The following is a 16,087-nucleotide window of genomic DNA, read 5'->3' as shown; positions in this document are numbered from 1 at the left end:
TCTGGTTACTATCTCCCCTCTTATTTCTCTCATGACCTATTCAAACTCAGTGTCCTTTGCTGGATCATCTTCTATGTTCAAAAGAATGTAAGCTCATTTGAAGACATAGGCTTTTTTCTACCCATAAACTTTCAATCTACTTAACCATGAGTGACCCCGAGAGACTCAACTCAATCCAATGTTCACAATGAGGACAGGGCAGTTCTAATGACACTCCTTTCTGGAAAAACATTCCTGATCAGTATCATCCCTGAACTCCTGGAAGTGAATCCAACATCCCTTTACCTGGTGATATAACCTCATCCAATCACACAGAAAGGATCTTCTTTCCTCCTGTCCTGTCCTCTCCTCTTTTTTTCTTTATTTCTATTATCTCCTTTTAGTAGATAATAAGGAGTCACTGAAATTTATTGAGTAAGGGTGGACAACATGGTCAGAACTGCACTTTAGGAAAATCACCTTGACTGACTAGTGGAAGATGGATTGGAGGAGGGAGACACTTGATTTGGGATACCAATAGTAAGGAAGTAGGGGAGGAAATAAGCATTACAAATATCAATTCATTTGATCCTCACAACAACCTTGTGGGGTAGGTGCTATTTTCCCATTTTATAGATGAGAAGTTAAGTTACTTGACTGGGGTCATGGAGATAGTAAGTGTTTGAAGCCAAATTTGATCTGAGACCAAATTTTAATTGAGTCTTTTGATTCCAGGCTCAATTCACTATCCACTGCACCACCTATGTGAGATAGGCTAGATGAGAGGTGATGGGGACTGGGAAAAGGGTGTTGTATGAGTGGAGAGAAAGGGACATATAGAAGAGTTATTCTGAAAGTAGAAATAACAAGATTTGGCAAAACATTTGATATATGGGATGAGTGAGGAGTCAAGGATAATCAAGAGGCTGTGAGATGGTTGTGACTTTGAGAATGGTGGTTCCCTTCACAGTAATAGAAAAAAATTGGGAAGAAGCAGTCCTGGACTAGTAAATGTTTACCAGTTGACTCTGAAAAAATATGCACACAGGATACACTTTGGAGTTTAACTTGCATTATTAGCATTTTTTCTGTGACTTTCTTAAGTCTAGAGAATCAGCAAAATAATAAATCAATCTCTGATTTCTAGCATTTGCTGATTTCAAAAGTGTAAGTGCTCTAACATTGAAAATTTAACAATTGGCTTTGGTTCCAGCACAATTCAGAAAAGGGGAAGAGTAATTTTTAATTGTTTAATTAATTAATTATGTTCTCCATCTCTCCCCTACTCCCTGCCTCAAGACAACAAGCATACTGAATATCCCTTCCCTCAATCTGTTCTCTCTTATATCCTTCCCCTTTCTCCCTTACTTTCTTGTAGGGCAAAATGGATTTCTATTCCCCATTGCCTGTATAGCTTATTTCCTGGTTGCATGTAAAAAACAATTTGTTTTTAAAGCTTTGAGTTCCAGTTTCTTTCCCTTCTTCCCTCCTCACTTACCCCTCCTGGGAAGACAAGAGATTTGATATAGGTTGTACATGTGTAGTTACACAAAACATTTCCATAGCAGTTATATTGTGAAAGATTAACTATATTTCCCTCCATCCTATCCTGCCTCCCATTTATTCTATTTCTCCTTTGACCCTGTTCCTTTTCAAAACTATTTGCTTCGAACTACTCTCTCCCCCAGTCTGCCCTCCCTTCTGTCATTCCCCCTCTTATTCCCTTTCCCCCTACTTTCCTGCAGGGTAAGATAACCATTTGAGTGTGCATGTTTTTCCCTCCTTAAGCCAAATCCAATGAGAGTAAGTTTGTCTCATTCCCTTTAATCTTTCTGCTCTTCCCCTCCATTGTAACAGTTTTCTCTTGCCTCTTTTATGTGAGATAATTTACTGTATTCTATCTCTCCCTTTGTCCTCCCAATATATTCCTCTCTCACCTCTTAATTTTATTTTTAAAATATCATCCTTTCAACTGATCCTGTGCCCTCTATCTATGTGCACATGTACACACATATATACACACACATATCTATACACACATACACCCTCCTATACATACACACATATATATGTATACACACACACATACACACACACACACACACACACACATATATATATACACACACATATACATATATGTAGGAGGCACTGTCGAGGGTTAGCTCTTCCATGGGCACAAATCCAGGCCAAGGACCCCCTTGAGCCTGTTTCCACCTGCTTCATCCCAGTATCTCAGAATGTTGACTCACCACCCTCTGTTTATTCTCCTTCTGTGCAAGAAAGGCTCAGAACATTCTGACCATTCCTGAAACCCTGACCACTTGAGCAATATAGATAAAGTAGTGACACATGAGATAAGTAAGCAGAGAAGTGTTCCAAGGGAATAGCATCCTAAAGGTTGCAAGCTAGGCACCTCATGTAATAAACTCTGTGAAGTTTCCTATGAGAAATGTATGATGTAAGTGCTTTAGCTATAGTGTATAAACTTGGACCCTCAGATGCTTGTTTGAGATTTGATTGGCATCCATGCAATAAACATATGAATGCTTCAAATTTCTGCCTGGCCCATGTTTATTAATGCTCCCATGTTTTGGTTAGTGCTATGAGTGGAGGTAGCAAATATATATTCCATTTATCCTCATACTGAGAAAAGTCTCATGAATTACAATGATCATTTTTCCATGTAGGAATGTAAACAGTTCAACTTTTTTTTTTTTAAGCAATCGGGTTTAAGTAACTTGCTCAAGGTTACACGGCCAGTTATTTCTGGGTGTGGTGCTAAGCATCTGGGCCCAGATTTGATCCCCAGGTCATCCTGACACTGGAGCTGGTGCTCTTACTCTCTGAGCCACCTGGCCGCCCCAAACAGTTCAACTTTAATAAATTCCTTATGACTTCTTTTTCTTGTTTACCTTCTCATGCTTCTCTTGCTTCTTATATTTTCATTGTGATCATTTCTTTTTTTTTTTCCTTTTGGAGGGCAATTGGGGTTAAGTAACTTGCCCAAGGTTACACGGCTAGTATTTTTGTGTGGGTGTTAAGTGTCTCAGGCGGGAACTGAACTCAGGTCCTCCTGACTCCAGGGCTGGCACTTTACTCACTGCGCCACCTAGCCGTCCCTATTGCTTCTTATATTTTAAAGTCAAATTTTCTGATCAGCTCTGGTCCTTTCTTCAAGAATGCTTGGAAGTCCTCTATTTGCTTGAATGTCCATATTTTCCCCTGAAGTATTATACTCAGTTTTGATGGGTAGGTGATTCTTGGTTTTAATCCTAGCTCCTTTGACCTCCAGAATATCATATTCCAAGCCATTTGATCCCTTAATGTAGAAACTGCTAGGTCTTGTGTTATCCTGATTGTGTTTCTACAATACTCAAATTGTTTCTTCTTGACTGCTTGTAATATTTTCTCCTTGATCTGGGAGCTCTGGAATTTGGCTATAATATTCCTAGGAGTTTTCTTTTTGAGATCTTTTTCAAGAGGCAATTTTTGAACTCTTTTGATTTCTATTTTACTCTCTGAATCTAGAATATCAGGGCAATTTTCCTCAGAATTTCTTGAAAGATGATGTCTAGGCTCTTTTTTTGATCATGGCTTTCAGGTAGTCCAAAAATTTAAAAGTGATCTCTCCTGGATCTATTTTTCAGGTCAGTGGTTTTTCCAATGAGATATTTCACATTGTTTTCTATTCTTTCATTTGTTTGGATCTGTCTTAAAGTATATTGATTTCTTATAAAGTCATTAGTTTCCATTTGCTCCAATCTAATTCTGAAGGAATGATTCTCTTTAAGTGAGTTTTTGAAATTCTTTTTCCATATAGCCAATTCTGCTTTTTAAGGCATTCTTCTTCTTCTCATTGACTTTTTGGGTCTCTTTTCCATTTGAATTATTCTATTTTTTAAGATTTAATTTTCTTCAGTATTTTTTGGGGTTTTCTTTAGCAGGCTGTTGACTAGCTTTTCGTGATTTTCTTGCATTACTCTCATTTCTCTTCCCAATTTTTCCTCCACTTCTCTTACTTGATTTTCAAAATCCTTATTGAGCTCCTTCATGGCTTGTGAACACTTCATATTTTTTCTTGGAGGCTTTTGATGTGGGAGTTTTGACTTTGTTGTCTTCTTTTGGTTTTATGTTTTGATCATCTTTGTCACCAAAAAATGATTCTATAGTTTGATGATGCTTCCTCTGTTTTCTCATCTTGCCAGCCAATTACTTGAGTTTTGAGCTCTTTACTATGATTGAACTCTGCTTCCAGATTGGAGAGTGCTGTGTCCTAAATTTCTGGGGTTTTGTGCAGCTGTTGTCAGAGCTTTTTCTAGTCACCTGTCTCAGAACTGTGAGGATGACTGCCTCTCCAGAGTCTTAATAAGCTCTGCCACACTAGCACTCCTCACTCCAGGACCACCACCCAAGACTGTGACCCAGATTTCAGCAGATCAAAGCAAGAACAATCACCCTCCAAATGGTGGCTTGGTCTCCTTATGATCTGTAGGCCTGGAGCTCAGGAGGCAGCCATATGCAGTTGCAGCTGCCACCACTTCTGCCACCCTGGGGGCAAGGACTAGACTATGCTCTTCTCTTACCCAGTTCCAACAGAGTTCACCACTGACCTTTTACTTTCTTTTTAGTGTTTATGGGTTGAGAAGCCTGGGAACCACCACAGCTGCTGCTGAATCAGTCCCCTGAAGTCTGTTCCAGCTGATCTGTGCCATGGGTCTGTGCTGGTGCAACTCATGAGGGACTGTGCTGTGCTCCCAGGCCAGTGCAATAGACTCATGTTGTCAGCCTGCCAGGTTGCCTTCAGTGGGAGATTTGTTTCTCTCTGTCATTTTGTGGGTTCTGTAGGTCTAAAATTTGTTTGGAGTAATTTTTTACAGGTATTGGAGGTGGTTGGAGTGGGAGTTCAAGCAAGTTCCTGCTTTTACTCCACCATCTTGGCTCCACCCCTGAGAAGAGTTTTGTTTGTTTGTGGGGTTTGTGTATTTGTGTGTGTGTGTGTGTGTGTGTGTGTTTTGGTGGTGGTGGTGGGGAAGATAAGTTTTGTACTCTTGTCTTAGTTTTGCATGGATGAAAGGGGATTTATCATTTGTATCTGTATCTAGTATTATCAGGATGCCTAAGGAAACAAAAGGTCATTTCTGTGGGGGTAGAAGAAGTGACGGCTGGGCAAGAGTGCCTATAGAAATACAAGAAAGTAGAAGCTATAGCTTGTCCCCAGAAAAGTAATCTGAAAGTATTACTTATGTTTTCATCCTGTTCCTTGTCTGAAATTACCTGTTTTCCTACTTTTGACTCTCTTTCTCTGTCTCCCTTTCTCTCTCTCTCTATTTCTCTTGTTCATTCATTGTGGGAAATATTATGGAAGGTTAGAAGAATCAAAGAATGGACATTTTAAAGATTGAAAAAAAATTAATGAATGGGAAAGTCCAACACCAGAATCTGATCATAGCATGAGGGAGTGAACTTGGCTTTCTGCAGGCTTTAGCAGGTACACACGGATTAAGTGTTATGCTGGTGATAGATATTAATGGAATTATAGTGCCAGTGATATATACTAGTGGTCTGATGACCAGATAAGCCAAGCACAGAGGAATTCATTACCTAGACAGTATATTTTTAGCCACAGTCAGTCAAGAAGACATGCTAGTATAGATAGGTTTTCATTTACATACATGGAGTGAGACTGCATATTCTGGAAATCAGATCCTCGAAGTTCTGAAGAAGTACAATATATTGAAGTGTGAACTGTGAAATTTAAGTCACAAACCATTTGGATTTTCACTGTATTTGTCCTGTCCATTAGTAGGTAAATTGATTGTGACTTGCAGTTTTAAGCATTTTGTTTGTAAGCATTTTATTTATAAATTCCACTGCAGGTTAAATATTTATGCAAATTAAAGATGATGCAGTATTCAAGTAGGGAAAAAGCTCAATCACGTGACAGACTGAGACTTCTGAAAATGTTTTTTCACCACTTGAAAATCTGACTTTGTATCCTGCCTTGTTTTCATAAGTCAGAAAAATATTTGGTGTATTTAGAAAAAGAAGAATCAAGCAATTGTTTATAAGTAATTGTTCAAATGTCTTGTATTAATGGCCTTATATTAGTTACTAACTAGGTCTAAGGGGCAACTAAGTGGTACACTGGATAGAGCTCTGGACCTGGAGTCAGGAAGACCTGAGTTCAAATTTAATCTCAGATCATTACTAGCTGCATGACCCTGAGCAAATCACTTAACTGTTTACCTCAGTTTCCTCATTTGTAAAATATGCTGGAGAAGGAAATGGCAAGCCACTCCAGTATCTTTGCCAAGAAAATCTCAAACACAAAAAACAAATCAGGAAAGCAAGGCCAAGATGACAGAGAAAAGCCAGGAAACTTCCTGAACTCTCCCCAATTTCCCTCAGAAACAACATTAAATCTCTAAATGAATTATGGAAAAGCAGACCCTACAAAAAGATGGAGTGAAACAATTTTCCAGTCTAAGTTAACTTAGAAAGATTTCAGGAAAAGTCTGTTTCACTTGGGTAAAAGGGGAGCCCAGCCTAACCCAGTGGTGTGGGCAAACCAGCAGGAGGCTCTTAGCCACAGCACAGATCAACAACTGAGGCCACTCTGTCTTATCTCAGCAGGCTAGTATCACAGCAGGCTAGCTGTGAGGCCTCTAGCCCTAGCACAGACAGAAAACTGTCATCCCTGGAACCCCAGCACAACAAGTGTGACTAGGCTGGGCCACCCCAGCACAGTGGGCAAGCTGCCAGCACATGAGTACCCAGAGCAGGAAACCAGTGATCAGGCCCCTGCCCCCAACACAAGAAGCTGAGGACAATGCCCCCATTCCCCAGGAGCAGAGCTCAACTTTTAAAAATGAGCAAAAAATCAAAAAGAGCCCTGACCATAGAAAGGCTACTATGGCAACAGGGAAGATCAAAACACAAACTCAGAAGAAAACCATGTCAAAACATCTACATGTGAAGCCTTAAAAGGGAATATGAATTGGTCTCAAGCCCAAAAAGTTCTCTTGGAAGAACTCAGAAAGAATTTTAAAAATCAAGTAAAAGAGGTGGAAAAAATTGGGAAAAGAATTGAGATTTATGCAAGAGAATTGTGGGAAAAAAAGAGTCAGCAACTTGGAAAAGGAAGCAGAAAAACTGACTGAAGAGAACAACTCCTTTAAAAGTAGAATTGGCCAAATGGGAAAAGGGGTACAAAAGCCAACTAAAGAAAATCATTCCTTAAAAATTAGAATTGGGCAGTAGGATGCTAATGATTCTATGAGACATCAAGAATCAGCCATACCAAATCAAAAGAATGAAAAAAAAAATTAAAAAAAATTGGAAAAAATATTGGAAAAAACAAGTGACCTGGCAAATAGATCCAGGAGAGATAATTTCAGAATTATGAGACTACTTGAAAGTCATGATTAGAAAAAGAGCCTGGACTGAAACTTTCAAGAAATTATCAAGTAAACTGCCCTGATATCCTAGAACCAGAGGGCAAAATAGTCCTTGAAAGAATCCACCTCCTGAAAGAGATCCCAAAATAAAAAACTCCAAAGAATACTGTAACCAAATTCCAGAATTATCAGGGCAAGGAGAAAATACTGCAGGCATACAGAAAGAAGTAATTCAAATAACAAACAGCCACAGTCAAGATCATACAGAACTTAGAAGCTTCTACATTTAAAGGCTTGGAATACAATATTCCAGAAGACAAAGGAACTTGGATTAGGAACAAAAATCAACTACCCAGCAAAATTGAGCATAATCATTCAGGGGAGGAGATGGCCACTCAATGAAATAGGGGACTTGAAACTTTTCTGGTGAAAAGACCACAGCTGAGCAGAAAATTCAATCTTCAAATTCAAGACTGAAGAGAAGCATAAAAAGGTAATGGAAAGAAAAAAAACCATGTTATTCAGTAATGTTAAACTGTTTACATTCCTACCCAGGAAGATGATACCTGTAACTCTATTAGGGCAGTTAGATAGAGTATAATACATAGAGAGAGGGCATGGGTATCAGTTACTCTGATGACAGAAAAAAAATTAAAGGGTGAGCAAAAGGATTTTACTGGGAGTAGAGGAAAGGGAGAGGCAGAATAGGGCAAGGTATATCACATGAAGAGGCACTATTGTAGTAGATGGAAAGAAGGGAGGAGGTGAGTGTCGTCTGAACCTCGCTTTCATTGGTTTTGGCTCAAAAATGGAATAACATACACAACTGGTCAGGTATGGAAATTTATCAAACCCTATAGGGAAGTAGGAGGGAAAAGGGGAAAGAAATGGGAAGGAGATAGTGATAGAAAGGAGGGCAGATTGAGGGAGGTGGTGGTCAGAAGCAAAACACTGCTGAGGAGGGATAGGGTGAAATGAGAGAGAAAAGTATAAACATAGGGGAGAATAGGATGGAGAAAAATACAGAGTAAGCATAACTGTGAATGTGAATGGGATGAACTCTCCAATAAAAAGGAAGTGGATAGCAGAATGGATTAAAAAACACAGTCCTACAATATATTTTTTTTTATAAGAAATACATTCGAAGCAGAGAGATACATACTGAGTAAAGGTAAAAGGCTGGGCAGCACATACTATGCTTCAACTAAAGTTAAAAAAACAAAAAGCAGGGGTATCAATTCTGATCTCAGACAAAGCAAAAGCAAAAATAGTTGTAATTAAAAGAAATAAAGAAGGAAACTATCAATTGCTAAAAGGTACCATAGACAATGAAGCAATATCAACTAAATATTTATGCACCAAGTGGTAAAACATCAAAATTCTTAGAGGAGAAATTAAATGAGTTACAAGAAGAACTAGAAAGCAAAACTTTACTAGTCGGGGACTTCAACCTCCCCTTCCAAGAAATAGATAAATCTAACCACAAAATAAACAAGAAAGAAGTTAAGGAGGTAAATAGAATTTTAGAACAGTTAGATATGATAGACCTTTAGAGAAAATTGGATAGAAAGGAACATACCTTTTTCCTCAGTGGTACACAGCACAAAAATTAGCCATGTATTAGGGCATAAAAACCTCACAATCCAATGCAAAAAGGCAGAAATATTAAATACATCTTTTTCAGATCATGATGCAATAAAAATTACATGTAATAAAGGACTATGTGAAGATAGGATAAAATTAATTGGAAGCTAAATAATCTAATCCTAAAGAATGAATGGGTCAAACAGCAAATTATAGAAATTATCAATAATTTCATCCAAGAAAATGACAATGATAAAACAATATACGAGAACTTATGGAATACAACCAAAGCAGTTCTTAAGGGAAATTTTGTATCTCTAAATGTTTACATGAATAAAATAGAGAAAGAGGAGGTCAATGAATTGGGCATACAAGTAAAAAAGCTATAATAAGAACATATTTAAAATCTCCAATTAAATACCAAATTAGAAATTCTGAGAATCAAAGAAGAGATTAATAAAATTTAAATTAAGAAAACTAAGACCTGGTTTTATGAAAAAAAATTAGATAAATATTTTTATATTTATATTTATTTATATTATATTTATATATATTATAAAAATAAATAATTTTATTTAAGAAAAGAAAGAAGAAAACCAAATTTCCAGTATCAAAAATGAAAAGGGTGAATTCACCACTAATGAAGAGGAAATTAAAACAGCAATTAGGAGCTATTTTTCCCAAGTGTATTCCTATAAATCTGACAATCCAAGTGAAATGTATAAACATTTAAAAAATATAAATTGCCCAGATTAACAGAAGAGGAAATAAAATACTTAAACAACCCAATCTTAGAAAAGAAATTGAACAAGTAATTAGTGAACTTCCTAAGAAAATATCTCTAGGGTCAGATTAATTTACAAGTAAATTCTACCAAAAATTGTCTAACAACAATTAATTCTGGTGCTATATAAACTATTTGGTAAAATAGGTAAAGGAGTCTTACTGAATTCTTTTTATAACACAAATATGGTCCTGACACCTAAAACAGGAAGAGCCAAAATAGAGAATGAAAATTATAGACCCATTTCCCTAATGAATATTGATGCAAATTTTAAAAATAGAATATTAACAAAGAGACTACAGCAACCTATCACATATACCCTATAACAAAGTGAGATTTATGCTAGGAAGGCAAAAGTTGACTCAATATTAGGAAAACTATCAGCATGATTGACTGTATCAATAGCAAAATTAACAGAAGTTATATGATTTTCTCAATATATGTAGAAAAAGCTTTTTACAAAACACAGCACCCATTCTATTAAAATATTATTTAAATAATTATTTAAATTTAAATAAATATAAAACATATTAAAAGAGAGCATAGGAATAAATGGAGTTTTCTTTAAAACGATAAGCAGTATATGTCTAAAACAATCAGAAAGCATTATATGTAATCGGGATAATCTAGAAGCATTCCCAATAAGATCTATTATATAATATAATACTAGAAATGTTGCCTTTAGCAATACGAGAAGAAAACGGAATTGAAGGAATTAGAATAAGCAATGTGAAAACTAAATTATCACTCTTTGCAGATAATGTCATGGTATACTTAGAGAATCAACTAAAAAAGCTACTTGAAACAATTAACAATTTTAGCAAATATATGGTATCTATAAATATATCTATCTATCTTTCTATCTATCTATAACATAAATCTACCTAAATCATCATCATTACCAAGGAAGTCCAGCAGCAAGAGATAGAGAAATTCCATCTAAAATAACTGTAGACAATATAAAATCTTTGGAAGTCTACCTGCCTAGACAAAGCCAGGAAATATATGAACACAATTACAAAGCACTTTTCACACAAATAAAGACAGATTCAAACAACTGGAAAAGTATTAGTTGCTGATGGGTACTCCAAGCCAATATAATAAAAATGATAATTCTGCCTAAACTAATTCACTTATTCGGTGCCATTCCAAACTACCAAAAATTATTGAGCTAGAAAAAATAATAGCAAAATTAATTTGGAATATTAAGTAAATTAATGAAAAAAAATATGAAGGAAGGTTGCTTAGCCATACCATATCTAAAACTGAATTATAAAGCAGAAATTATCAAAACTACTTGGTAGTGGCTAAGAAATAGAGTGGTGGATCGGTGGAGTAAAATAGGAACACAACATACAGTAGTCAATGACTAAAGTAATCTTCTACTGTTTGATAAATCCAAAGACTCCAGCTTCTGGGATAAGAGCCAATTATTTGTCAAAAACTTCTGAGGAAATTGGAAAATAGCATAGCAGAAACTAGGCATAGACCAACACCTCACACCCTATAACAAGATAAGATAAGGTCAAATGGGTACATGATTTAGACATAAAATGTAACACCATAAGCAATTCAGGAGAACAAGAAAAAATTTACCTGTCAGCTCTATGGAGAAGAAAAGATTTTTTTTGTTATTTTTTAATACTCATATCTTTTTAATTATATAAATCATCTTTGTGCAACAATAACCCAAAAGAAAAGAAAAGCAGTACCTATACTGAAAAAAGATGAAACTTTACAGTAGAAATAAGAAAAAGATATAGCTATGTGCATATATATGGGAAGGAGTGTTAAGGATGAATTATTCTGCGTATCTCTTTATACTGATCCATACAGGTAGGAAGAGAATCATATTATACTTCTGTCTTTTGAAAATGTAATTCTACTTCACTTAGTTCTCAATATTCACTTTTATAAGATTTTGAGTTCATAAATTCTTCACTTCTCAATAGATCTGACAGGTAAACTATTTGTTGCTCTCCTAATTTGCTTACCCTTTCCAATTCGTTTTTGTAAGATTTTGAGTTCCAAATTTTTCTCCCTTTATGTTTAAATCATGTACCCATTTTAAGCTGTTGGTCTATGCTTAGGTTCTGCCATACTATAAAGGGAAGAATTTATGACCAAACAAAAGATAGAGAACATTATGTAGTACAAAATGGATAATTTTGATTACATTAAATTAAAAAGGTCTTGCACAAACAAAACCAATGCAACCAAGAAGAAAGCAGAAAGCTGGGAAACAATTTTTACAGTCAGTGTCTCTGATAAAGGCCTTATTTCTAAAATATACAAAGAACTGTGTCAAATTTATAAGAATGCAAACCATTCCCCAATTGGTAAGTGGTAAAAGGGTATGGATAGATATTTTTCAGATGAAGAAATTAAAGCTATCTATAGTCATATGAAAACATGCTCTAAATCACAAACATGCTCTAAATCACCATTGATTAGAGAAATGCAAATTAAAACAACTCTGAAGTACCACCTCACACCTATCAGATTGGCTAATATGACAGAAAAGAGAAATGATAAATGTTGGAGAAGATGTGGGAAAATTGGAACACTAATGCATTGTTGGTAAAGTTTTAAGCTGATTCAACTATTCTGGAGAGCAATTTGGAACTATGCCCAGAGGACCATACATACTTAACCTAGCAATACCACTTCTAGGTCTGTATCCCAAAGAGATCATATAAATGGGAAAAGGATGCACACGTACAAAAATATTTATAGCAGCTCTTTTTCTGGTGGCAAAGAATTGGAAATTGAGACGATACCCATCAACTGGGGAATGGATGAACAGATTGTGGTATATGAATGTAATGGAATACTATTGTTGCATAAGAAATGGATGAGCTGGCAGATTTCAGAAAAACCTGAAAAGACTTGCATGAACTGATGCTAAGTGAAGGGAGCAGAACCAGGAGAATATTGTACACAGTAATAACAACATTATATGATGACCAACTTTGATAGACTTAGCTCTTCTTAGCAATGCAATGATCCAAGACAATTTCAAATGACTTGTGATGGAAAGTACTATCCACATCCTGAGAATGAACTATGGGGTCTGAATGCAGATCAAAACATACTATTTTCACTTTTTTTGTGGTTTTTCCCTTTAGTTCTGATTCATCTTTTACAACATGACTAATGTGGAAATATGTTTTAATAATGTTGTACATTATAATGCATATCAGATTGCTTGCTATCTTGGGGAGCAGGGAGGGAAGGAAGGAAGAGAAAAAATTTGGAACTCAAAATTTTACAAAAATTAATTTTGAAAACTATCTTTACATGTGATTGGAAAAAATGAGATACTACTAAGTGCAAAAAAAGAAAAGAAAAGAACCCACCCCCAAATGGTGTCATGAAGAGATGGACATGATTGAACAACAAGAAGGTCTGATTGGAAATGGGGTAGTACTATTTTTGACTTTGATGTAGGCATTTTCTGACATATAGAGAATTTCCAGGCCTTCATTGTGCAAAAAATCTCAAAACTTAATTGTTTTTTAAAAAAATTTATTTATTTTTAGTTTTTAAGATTCATTTCCACAAGATTTTGAGTTACACTTTTTTCTATCCTCATCTTTCCCCTGTCCACCACCCCAAAATAAGCAAGTGTACTGAATACTCCTTCCCCCAATCTGTTCATTTTATATCCTCCTCCATCACCCCCCTAATTTTCTAGTAGGGCAAGATGGGTCTCTAGTGCCTGTATATCTTATTTCCCAGTTACATGTGAAAAAACCCCCCACAAAATTTTAAACATTTGTTTTCAAAACTTTGAGTTGAAGATTTTTTTTTGCTTTCTTCTCTCCTCACCCACCCCCACTGGGAAGATAAACAATTCAATATAGATTATACATGTGTAGTTACTCACATCATTTCCATAATAATCATATTGTGAAAGACTAACTATATTTCCCTCCATCCTATCCTATGCCCCACTTAATTTATTTTGTCCTTTGTCCCTATCCCTTTTCAAAAATGTTTGCTTCTAAGATGGTGGAGTAGAAATAGGACTTCCTCAGGGCTCCTGCTCCCACCTCCTCCAATTCTTGTAAAAAATGACTCTAGACAAACTTTGGAGCTACAGAAAACACAAAATGACACAGAGAAGCTAACCTCCTGATGAGGACAGCCTGGCAGGCTGGCAGCAAGAGGCAAGTGCAGCACGCTGGGAGCTGACCCCAGCCCTGCTCAAGGCCGAGGTTTTAGCCTCAGGTTGGCCTGATCAACTGCTGCCTGGAGGGACTTCAGATCACCAGCAGCTGTGGTGGTTTCCAGAATTATCAACCCATAGATACCAAGGACAAAGTGAGAGGTCAGTGCAATGTGGACTTTGGGACCTGGGAATTCAGAGTGCAATCTGGCCTTTGCCCCTGGGGCGAGAAGCTGTTGAGGCTCCACAGCCCTGTAGCCACCACTATGTGACTGCTTCAGAGCTTCTGGTCTGCAGATTGTAGGGGGACCAAGTGATCAGTCTGAGGAGTAATCACTCTTGCTTTAACCTGCTTGGATCTTTATTGCTGTCTAGGGTGGAGGTCCTAGGGTGCATGAGCAGTCTGTCATAGTGTGTGGAGGCTTCAGAGAGGGCAGCCAACTAATACCTCCAGCAGCTGTGAAAACCTCAGCATTTGGGATAAAGCTCCTGTTTCTGGTAGCAGAGTTCTACTGTGGCAAAAGGCTCAAAAGTTAAGTAATTGAGTGGCAACATGAGCAAGCAAAGGAAAAAAAAGCAAACAGAGCAACCCAACTTTACCCTCCTACTTTGGGGACAAAAAGGATCAAAGCATGGAACAGGAAGAAGACAGTGAAGTCAGAACTCCTGAACCAAAAGCTTCCAAGAAAAATACAAGCTGGTTACCAGCCATAGAGGAGCTTAAAAAGGATTTTGAAAATCAAATAAGAGAAGTGGAGGAAAAATTGGGAAGAGAAATGAGAATCATGCAAGAAAATTATGAAATGAGAGTCAACAACCTGACTGAAGAAAATAACACCTTAAAAAATAGACTAACTCAGATGGCAAAAGAGGCTCAAAAAGGCCATGAAGAAAAGAATGCCTTAAAAAGTCGAATTTTCCAGAAGGAAAAAGAATCTCAAAAGCTCACTGAAGAGAATCATTCCTTCAGAATTAGATTGGAGCAAATGGAAGCTAGTGACTTTATGAGAAATCAAGATAGTATTAAACAGATCAAAACAAATGAAAAAATAGAAGGCAATGTGAAATATCTCCCTGGAAAAACCACTGACCTGGAAAATAGATCCAGGAGAGATAATTTAAAAATTATTGGACAACCTGAAAGCCATGATCAAAGTAAGGACCTAGATATCATCCTTCAAGAAATTATGAAGGAAAATTACCCTGATGTTTTAGAACAAGAGGGCAAAATAGAGGTTGAAAGAGTCCACCAATCACCTCCTGAAAAAGATCCCAAAAAGAAAACTCCTAGGAATATTATAGCTAGGTTCCAGAGTTCCCAAATTAAGGTGAAAATATTACAAGCATCCAGGAAGGAACTATTTCAGTATTGTGGAAACACAATCAGGATAACTTAGGACCTGGCAGCTTCTACACTGAGGGATCGAAGGGCTTGGAATATGATATTCTGGAGGTCAAAGGAACTAGTATTAAAACCAAGAATCACCTACCCAGCTAGGATTAGAACTAAAAATCACCTATCCAGCAAAAGGTGTGTGTATGGGGGAGAGTGGGCATTCAATGAGATAGGGGAAATTTAAACATTCTTTTTAAAATTTTTATGTTTATTTTTAGTTTACAGCATTCATTTCCACAAGATTTTGAGTTATAAATTTTCTCTCCATCTTTCCCCTACCCATCACCCCAGAACAATGATCCCACTGAATACCCCCTCCCCCAATCTGCTCTCTCCTATATCCTCCTCCATTCCCTCTCCAACTTTCCAGTAGGACAAGATAAATCTCCATACCCCAGTGCCTGTATATTGTATTTCCCAGTACACATAAAATAACAGTAATAATAAAATTTTTTAAACATTTGATTTTAAAACTTTGAATTCCAAATTTTTTCCCTTCTTCCCTCTTCACCCACCCTTACTGGGAAAATAAGCAATTCAATATAGGTTGTACATGTGTAGTTATGCAAAACATCTCCATAGTGAATTTCAACATTCTTGAGAAAAGACCAGAGCTAAATAGAAATTTTGACTTTGAAATGAAAGACTCAAGAGAGGGTCAGCTAGGTGGCACAGTGAGTAAAGCACTGGCCCCAGATCGGGAGGACCTGAGTTTGGTTCCAGGCTCAGGCACTTAACACCCACACACACACACAAAAACCTAGCCATGTAAC

This window comes from Petaurus breviceps, unplaced genomic scaffold (genome assembly GCF_028583685.1).
Source record: "Petaurus breviceps papuanus isolate PSGF00001 unplaced genomic scaffold, PetGlider_PUasm1.0 126, whole genome shotgun sequence".
NCBI lineage: Eukaryota > Metazoa > Chordata > Mammalia > Diprotodontia > Petauridae > Petaurus > Petaurus breviceps.
This window is presented reverse-complemented; position numbering follows the sequence as displayed.